Source organism: Nicotiana tomentosiformis, chromosome 3 (assembly GCF_000390325.3).
Source record: "Nicotiana tomentosiformis chromosome 3, ASM39032v3, whole genome shotgun sequence".
Classification (NCBI taxonomy): domain Eukaryota; kingdom Viridiplantae; phylum Streptophyta; class Magnoliopsida; order Solanales; family Solanaceae; genus Nicotiana; species Nicotiana tomentosiformis.
In genome coordinates, this window is record NC_090814.1 from 77,952,108 (window position 1) to 77,961,917 (window position 9,810).

At 36.6% G+C, this 9,810-nt stretch overlaps 1 non-coding gene across 1 annotated transcript; it reads right to left on the bottom strand.

The window, feature by feature from the left end:
* Window positions 1–4,935: 4,935 nt before the first annotated feature.
* On the bottom strand, window positions 4,936–5,043 carry LOC117273997 (small nucleolar RNA R71). The gene has a single exon (XR_004504056.1). It is a non-coding gene; the product is annotated as a small nucleolar RNA R71 (small nucleolar RNA).
* Window positions 5,044–9,810: the final 4,767 nt, after the last annotated feature.

The following is a 9,810-nucleotide window of genomic DNA, read 5'->3' on the forward strand; positions in this document are numbered from 1 at the left end:
GCCAAAAGACCGACCAAAGTCGGTTGATTTTTCTAAATATTTTATTTTTTAATTTTTTTTACGAAACCGACCAACTTTGGTCGGTTTTCTTTGGCACAAAAATTCGGCAAACTATTTTTGAGTCCCACGAAATTTATTTTTCAAGAAACCGACCAACTTTGGTCGATTTTTCATTTAAAATAAATTAAAATTAATATTAAAAAAATCGACCGCAATCGGTCGATAAATTCGGCCAGTCATTTTAAAAAACCGACCGAATTCGATCGGTAATTTTATTTTTTAATAAAATCGACCGACATTGGTCGGTTTTTTTCGTGCGAAAATACAATTAAAGAGTATAAATGACATAAAAGACAATCTTAAAATAAAATGCACCAATGGTCTAGTGGTAGATTAGTATCCTACCACAGTACAGACCCCATTTCGATTCCCAGCTGGTGCATTTTTAATTACATAATAATTAAAATACCGACCAACTTTAGTCGGTTTATTCGACAATAATTTTTTTTTTAATTTAATTTACCGACCAAAGTCGGTAGGTAATTTTCGACCAACTTAGGTCGGTATGCCTTTCCGACCTTTAAAATACCGACCCCACATTAATGGTCGCATTTTGGACTGTTATTTGCCATTATCGACCTACTTTGATCGATTTTTTTAGACGGTGTTTTTCGAATTTCTAGTAGTGCATGTACAATAGCTAATTTTCAACATGCTATTTAGGCGTTTAAGTGTGAAGTGTCGAAAGAGAATATTTTAATTTTATATGGAGAATGTCTATTAAGAAGAATCATGCTTGTCTTGCTTGATCTTGTATGGCTTCAGTGACTGATGCTAGTATACTAATTCCTTTACCGTTTATATGAGTTGGGCTCATAAGAGTCTCTATTTTCATAGAGCAATATCATAAAGCTACACACGACTTTGCTTAAGCATAAGACAAAAAGAATCAGGGCTTACTTTCATAGATTAGCAATGAGTTTGGATGTATTTGTAGTACAACTAATAAGTACTTTAAAAGAGGAAGAAATAGAGATATATACGGTACTTTATATTTAAGAAGATTGAGAGTCAATTCAATATGACATTTGCCCATACATGTCCTTACATTCATATTGTTTTTGGTTAATTTATTAAAGTAGTAGTTCTTATCTCTAATCCTTTATTTTCTTTTCTTTGTTTTGCATAAACAAACACCGGAGCACTTCTTGAGTCTCAATGTGAAACTCGACGCTATCTCGAAGGAACTAGCATCTACATTCTTCATTCGTTTCTTCCGCTCCCTCAAAGCACAGCGAGGAGAAATGGCAAATACTCCTTTAGTTGTTTACTATATTATACTTTTCTTGCGTGATGTTTGAACTTGAATTCCGTATCATTTTTTGTTCTTTGATTTATATATCCAGAGAGGTATACCGTTAATCTAGCTTCGAGATCTAGAGTATTTCATCTAGTTAGGAGGTCAGCCTAAATTGCTTAATCTATAGATGACAATAGTTCATCTTTCAAAATCAGTAAGCTCCTTAAGAGTAATGTCCTATGAAAGTTCAACTTAGCTTATTCTCTTAATCAGGTAAATTCTCTTAATCAGGTAAAATGGGATTTCTTTTACAATTCCAAAAGGAAATAAAGTTTTCTGTTATCGCTTTTGGAACTTAAAGTAAGATTTTAAACCTTTTTAGCTCACGTGATCTTTTAGGTCCTTTCAAAATATCCAATGCTTTCTCTAATTTAGTTAAATACTATTTCTCTAAACACATGGACTTTGGATAATTCTTAATATTTAGCCTTAGTTGATTAATATAAGTCTGGTAGGTTAACCATTTTAATAGATCTTAAAGGGTACCTTAAAAACCATCCCTTTAGATTAATTGAACCCTTATCTAAAATCTTTTGATTAAGCAGAATTTAACTTTAAACACTATTTTAGGTGTCCTAATTCACCATAAGTAATTAGGTGGCGATGATAGTAGGCTATAATTGCGTATTTTAGTCGCTTATTGCACTCTAACACTACTAGAAATCCGATAAAAACCGACCAAAAAAACCGACTAACGTTGGTCGGTAATGGCCAAAAACCGACCAAAACGCGACCATTTACGTGTGGACGGTATTTTTGTGGTCGGAAAGGAATACCGACCAAAGTTGGTCGGAAATTACCGACCAACTTTGGTCGGTCAATTAAATTCAAAAAAAAAAAATATTGCAAAAAAAAACCGACCAAAGTCCGACCAACTTTGGTCGGTATTTTAATTATGTAAAAAAAAGATTCACCATCTAGGAATCGAACCGGGGTCTGTACTGTGGCAGGATACTATTCTACCACTAGACCATTGGTACATTTTGTTTTAATACTGTGTTTTATTTGATTTATACTCTTTAATTGTATTTTCGCACGAAAATAACCGACCAAAGTTGGTCGATTTTATTAAAAAGTAAAATTACCGACTAAAGTTGGTCGGTTTTTTTAAATGACCCGCCGAATTAACCGATCAATTTTGGTCGGTATTTTTAATATTAATTTTTATTTATATTAATTGAAAAATCGACCAAAGTTGGTCGGTTTCTTGAAAAATAAATTTCGCGGGACTCAAAAATAGTTTTCCGCATTTTTTCGCAAAAAAAAATCGACCAAAGTTGGTCGGCTTCGTAAAAAAAAAAATTTAAAAAAAATATTTTGAAAAACCGACCAACTTTGGTTGGTTTTTTTACCGACCAAAGTTGGTCGGTCGACCTTGGTCGGTTTTTGTCGAATTTCTAGTAGTGTAATTTACTGCACTTCACTTGTTTTGAGCTTTAATTGGTAGTATTTTGCACTTATTGTGTGGTTTATGCCTTGTAAGAGTGATTCTGAGTGATGTAGATATTGTGGAGCTAATTCGAGCTATTTGGAGCTTTGAAATCTGAGTAAAATCCTAAGGGATTAAGCCGGAATCGCGTTTGGTGGCCGAGGACCAAGTCTGGACGTCAAAACGCAAGATTTAAGTTGTACTCTGAGAAATTTGCACTAGTGCGATGCAACAGTGTATTTTTGCTTCATGTTGAATTGTTGAGCTCTCTAGATTTCTCCACTAATTCCCCGCATGGCTCGTCGCCCCATGCAGCACGCCAGTGCAATATTTACAGAGTAAATGTCCTCTTTCGGCTAGGAAAAAGTGATTTCATTTGGGCTCGACCATACTTGGTATAAATACATGAAAAACGTTATTTTCTGGACTTTTGACACATATTCGACCTAGGAAGGTTAAGGAGGTGTTGGAAGAACAAGAGCACAAGGATTTCATCATTCCTTCCTCACTCAAAACCCGAGTTTGGATTGAATTTATCTTTTCCTCTACTTTAAACTTATTTGTGATGAATTTCTCCATATCTATTGAGTAGTTTCCTTTAGGGTTTGTGAGATCTGGTGTATTGATGATTGTTTATGGATTATAACTCTAGTTTTATGTATTGAAGAGTTTTTGGATGATTTAACTGTTGCATCTATATTTACTTGTTCATGTAATCGAGAGAAGCATAATTTGTGATATCTTTGCATTATATTGTTGGTTGAGTTTATTAATTCTTTTTAGTAATCGAAAGAGGCTAGTTAAATCATTGATTAAACATAGTTAGGAGATAATCGAAAGAAGTTTTTCTAAAGACCAATCCACTAAGACGTCTTGCATATCTTCACGTGCGTAAATTGGTTCATCTTGTGAGGTTATAAATTAATTGAGAGAGGAGTTTTTAATGAACGTTTTAACTAATAATTGAGTGAATTCGAGAGACTCACTTGAACATTAGAAGTGAATTATCTAGAGTTAGATCCCAAACAATTGTCTTGCACCTATCCTATCAACCCCTATTTTCTCCCACTGATAACTTCCTTGCTTATATTTGTTTCAATTGTTATTAGTCAATGGCTTTATACTCTTAATTAATTTTAGTTAGAATCATATAAATCTCAATTGTTGATCATCTTGGATAGAAATTAAGCTAGAAACTACGAGAATACTGTTTAAATCCAATCCCCGCGGATACGATATTATACTATACTATATTTGAGTAGAGAGCAGAGCTTAAGTGTGTATTTTGCGCTCGTCAAATTTTGGCGCCGTTGCCGAAAATTGGCAATCAACAGTGTTTTAAAGAGTTTGTAGTGCTAATTCAGGAATGTTTTCTTTTTATTTAATTTTATTTTTCTCTTTTTATTGTTTGTGTTCTTTGACTGTGCGCAGGTTACAGGTAGATTGGTGCACGACTCGAGCTTCTGCTAAAGAAGTGCTACCATACGGGCCAGAGATAGAAAACAACTGCGACAACCGAGGAAAGAAAGAAATCTCAGTGAGACGGTAGAAAAGATTGGGCAATTCTCAACCAAAGAACTTATGGCTGGAAATGGTGAAGATAATATAGATTTGGTTGTGAGAGAAGCAGCCCAACGAAGAGAACAAGCTGCACCGGATGCTGAGGAAACAACTATTAGAGATGCACAAATTATCTACGAAGAAGAGAGGGGTCGGAGAATTACTAAAAATCAACCCTTGGTTGTAGACCAGTTCGGAAATATAGCTCTTGTACCTGCAAGACAACCTGGTGATTATTCTAGACCGGTCTACAATCAAGGTTTGTCAAGTGTTAAACCACCCACAATTGCAGCAAACAATTTTTAATTGAAGCAAAGGTTGCTTTAAACCCTTTAGAATTGTTGTTTCTTTAGAGGGAACCCAAACGAAGATCCAAAAACACACCTAATGGACTTCGAGGAGATTATGAACACCTTTCAATACAATAGGGTGTCACAAGATGCAGTGTAATTAAGGGCATTCCCCTTTTCACTTAAAGATCATGCAAAGCAGTTGATTCGGAGCTTGCCCACGGGATCGATCAAAACTTGGGAGGAGACGACTCAGAAAATTCCTTGATAAATATTTCTCCTCAACTAAGACGAGAAAATTTAGAAGAGAAGTCAATATCTTCTGTTAGAAAGATACTGAAACTATTTTTGAAGCATGGGAGAGGTCTAAGGAGATTGTTCGAAAGTGTCCGCATAGTTGAATTGAACTCTGGATGCAACTCCAGGACTTTTGGGATGGATTGACACCAACCTCGCATAGAATATTGTGCAATGCGGCTGGAGGCCCGTTGATGAAGGAGATTCCAGAGGAGATAGTTATAATTCTTAATGAGTTGTCTGAAGAGGCAAATCAGTCGACCTCTGAGAGTGATGAAAGAAGAAGATCGACTGATGTTCGCCAAGTTGATGATAATATATCTGTGCAAGTATAACTTGATGCTATTGCTAAAGAAATACGGAAGCTGACCTTATCCTCGATACAAAATGAGCCTCACACAGGTTGTGATATATGTGAAAGAGGACACCCTACTTATGAGTGTCAAGCCTCAAATGAGGAAGTAAATGTTGTGGGAAATTATAACTTTAATGCAATGGGTCAGAAGCACCATGGTTTTTCATGAAGTTCATCTGGGGGGTACCGCTAATGCATGGAAACAAAACAACCCCAGATTCCAGGGACATGGAGCTCATGGTTTTATGAATCAGGAGAGGCAGCAGTTTCAGCCTTTACAGCCCAATCAGCCTGGTCTAGAAGATCTCATAAAGGCTTTCATTGTGAAAACTGATGAAATATTTGAAATACAAGGGGCAACAATTCGAAATTTGGAGAAGCAAGTGGGACAGATTCCAATAATATTATCTTAGAGGGTTCGAGGCACTCTCCCGGCTGATACAGAGAAGAATCCTAAAGAAACGGTGAATGTTGTGACCTTGAGAAGTAGGCAAGTGGTGAAAGATCCCACCAGATCAAAAAAGATGTGAAACTTGAAAAATAAAGTGGGGAGTAAATGAAAAGTGTTGACGACAAAAAGAAGAAATGCCCAATGAAAATTGAGAAAAAAAAAGAAGTAAGAAAAGTAGAGAAAAGCTAGACAAGCAGTTTGGGAGATTTCTGGATGTGCTGAAACAGGTTCATGTAAACTTACCATTCAGAAAAGTACTCTCACAAATGCCTGCCTGTACTAAGATTTTAAAAGAAATCCTTACCAAGAAGAGGAAAATAGAGGAGACCGCAATTGTGAAGCTCATAGAGTATTGCAGCGCGATATTGCAAAACAAACTCCCACAAAATGTGGAGATCCAGGGAGTTTTACTATACCTTTCTCATTAGGAACTATAAATTTTGATAAGTCATTATGTGATTCTGGTGCCTTAATTAACTTAATGCCTCTACCTAGTTACATAAAACTATAGAAAGAGATCGAAGAGATAAGGTCTGCACCAATATCGTTGTAGTTGGCGGACCAAACGACTCTAATACCTGAGGGGATAGTGGAAGATGTGTTAGTTCAAGTGGATAAGTTTGTATTTTGTAGATTTTATAGTGGTGAATATGGAGGAGAACCAAGAGGTCCCCCCCATTATAAGAAGACCATTCTTAGCAATGAGACGAGCAATATTAGATATACAAGAGAGGAAACTCATGCTTAGAGTGGTTGAGGAGACGGTAACTTTCAAGATGAATGAAGAAAAAGGTGTGCAAAGAGAAATATTAGCTGCTAGTATTGAGTGGAAAGTGAAGGGCGTGAAAGAGAAGGCTGCAGTGAGTGAGAAAGATAAGTGTAGGGTGTACCCCAAGAAGGCTGAGAACAAGCTATATGCATGGATGTGTGCATTAGTTCGGGCGCGAGGAATGGAGCCCGACTTCGACTCAGACCCCGACTAGATATTCATGGAAGTTTCCTTTACCTTATGCTTTTTAATTGTGTGTCATGGGGACATGCCACAACTTAATATGTTGGGTGGGGGATAATTGTATGTTGTATGTATATGTGTTAGTTTTGATTAGTTGTTGTAGTTGGAAAATGAAAAAAAACCATAAAACTTTTAAAATTTTTGATTTTTCCTGACGATGGATATCACTCGACAGGTTTCTTGAGGGATTAAAGTCGAAAGCAAAAGACAAAAAAAAAAATTCTTGTAGGTAGTGTATTAATTCCCCATTGCTTTTTCATTGTGTCGCGGTTCTTTTCAATGGGTTTTATTTGAATCGGGTGTAGTTAGTTTTTATTTTTGTTAGGAGTAGAAAACCTTGTGCTATGATTTGAATGGAAGGCAATATCTCTTGACTCTATTATACCTTGAGAATAGTGAGTGCTTTAGTTGAGACACTTAGGCTCAGTTTTTGACTCTTGTATAAGTACCTTAAACTATATGATCTTAACTTTGCTAAACCGCTTTGACTAGAGTGTCTTGATGGTTCCGATCTTGAGTGAGTAATATGCCATGTGTGTGTGAGATTTTGTGTTATTTAGTGCATTGCATTGGATATCTAGAACTTGCCCTGTGTGTTTGCAAAGCATAATAGTAGTTTTATTCAGGCTTGGAAGTGATATAGGCATTTTTTTATTGAGCCAGTTGTATGTTATTACCCACCTAATTATTTTTTTAAAATTATACTACTAGGTTATTCACCTAGTAGTTGATATATATAATAAGTCCCAAACTGGGACAAGGTTACACACTATTCAGGTAAATGAAAAATAATGGAACAATGAAAGACAATTGCTATTTCTACCAAATACAATGTAGCAGTAGCATAATGATAAATGAAAAATACTAAGCTACTAATTTGAACCATCCAATTGTTGCCGATGCCAATGAATTCACACACCAGTTCTAAATTAAGACAAACATGTTGAAATGATGGCTTCTGGCTTCTTAGGAATCTGGTGTAGTGTCTTGTTTTTTGCTGTGGGGAACTGGTGTTTGGACTATTCATGCTTGCTAAGTTTGGACTCCTGGGACTGTTCAACTGGAACTCTACAGTGCCAGATTGCTGGAGATAGACCTGCTGCAGCTGAGTTGAGGAACAAGGTGTTAACTGTCGATGGCTTGGATTTCTAAATGTTGAGATCCTATGATGTTTCTTGTTGATGAATTACTTAGTATTTGTGTAGGTGTTATGGCCTTGAAAATTATGGATTTTAGCAGCAGTTTGATGTGCATCTGGGGTTGGGTAAAGAATGAGTTTGCATATCCAATTGCATTGTCCAACATTCAATAGAATGAGCACACAAGATGCTAATACCACACATTGAATGCCATCTAATACTCTGAGTATGCCTAATGTTTCTGCAAAAAGAAGAAACAAGGTAAGTGTAAAAACTGGCCTCCTTTCCAATCCCTGTTGTGCTTGGTTATGGTGTAGGCCCTTTGTTCTACTGCTGTCATTTCTCCACCATATTAAAGGCTCGATGGAATCTCAAATGGAGGTTGGTCAATCGTCTCCTACACCCTTACAACCTCCCCAAACATCCACAAGCCCTAACACAATACAAAACTACATGCAATTGGTAAAACCTAATGCATTAAATTCTTATCTCCATGGTGAACCCATTGTACGCTGGAAGAAGATGGAAGTGAGGTAATCAATTGCTCAACAAGGATTAAAACATGTAGTTCTTGGCAAGTTTTCATATGGAAATCCTATTACTCAAGAATTGCGCAAAGTTATTCCTATTCAATGTGAACTAAAAGGCCATGCTCGATTGGATTAATTGAAGATTCTCATGTGCTTATTAAGTTATCACAGATGGAGGATTATATTCTTCTCTTATCGAAGACAACATTCTATTTGGAGTCTCAAGGTGATACGTGGCAGATGAGGTGCACTAAATGGAGTCCATAGTGGAAGCCTGAAAAAGAGACTCCAATTGCTATAGCCTGGATATCATTCCTGGACTTGCCTCCTAACGTTTTTGGTAAGGCGTTCGTATTTTCTTTAGCTAGGGCATTTGGAATAACATTACATGTAGATATGGAATCTCAAAAAGGTACAAGTCCAAGTTGTCCTAAGGTTAAAGTAGAGGTGAATTTACTTGCTAATGTTTCTCAAATAATTAAGATTGTTGAGGAGAAAGATGAATCTGGCCTAGAGGAATCGAAGCGGATTAAAAAAAAGTATGATTATGTGCCTAAATAGTTCAAAACTTGCAAGATGCAAGGCAATAACGAGCCGAAATGACCCATTCATCCTGAGCTACACAAAAAATTTGAGGAAGATATTGAGGATCAAGGATGTAAGGCGCCGTAAAATTTCGTTAAGGAATTTAAGGTTTTGTGGTTGCTTCTATGGTTTTCCCCTTCTTATATTGGCATTCTGTTTTGAAAGAGTACATTTAGATTTACATACTAGTACTATTTCATATGTATTAACGTTCCTTTTGCCGGGGGCGCTACATCTTCAATGGATACAGGTAGTTCATCAGCATGCAGCTTTGACCTTCATTGGCAGTTACTCTATATTCAGTAGGTTTTGGTGAGCCCTACTCTATTTCGGGCCTGATGTCACTTGATGTTGTACTTTGTGTTTTGAGGTATAGCCGGGGCCTTATCGTCGGTACTTCCATACTACTTTTCTGTTGTACTTAGAGGCTCCGTAGACATGTTGTGGGCGGTGTTCAATGTAGGAAAATAAACTAGAAGTGTTGGTATTTTGACAAACATGTTTTCTCTCATAAATATGAATTTGTGATATTTTGAAAATTGTGAATGAATATCCTTTGAGTAATGGAAAGAATGTGAAGCACTTGATTCTTCTCATGTCTATCTCTTGGTATTGGTTCTTAAATTGTTCATGGTTAAGGTTGGGTAGAAGGCATCAAGTAGGCTTGCTTGACCGGGGTATCTCAACTCTCAGTTGAGCATCGGTTGCGCTCCCCGAGGTCGGGGCATGACAAACTTGGTATCAGAGCCTAAGGTTATAATGCGTCCTAGGATATCTCGGAGCCATGTCTAGTAGAGACCTT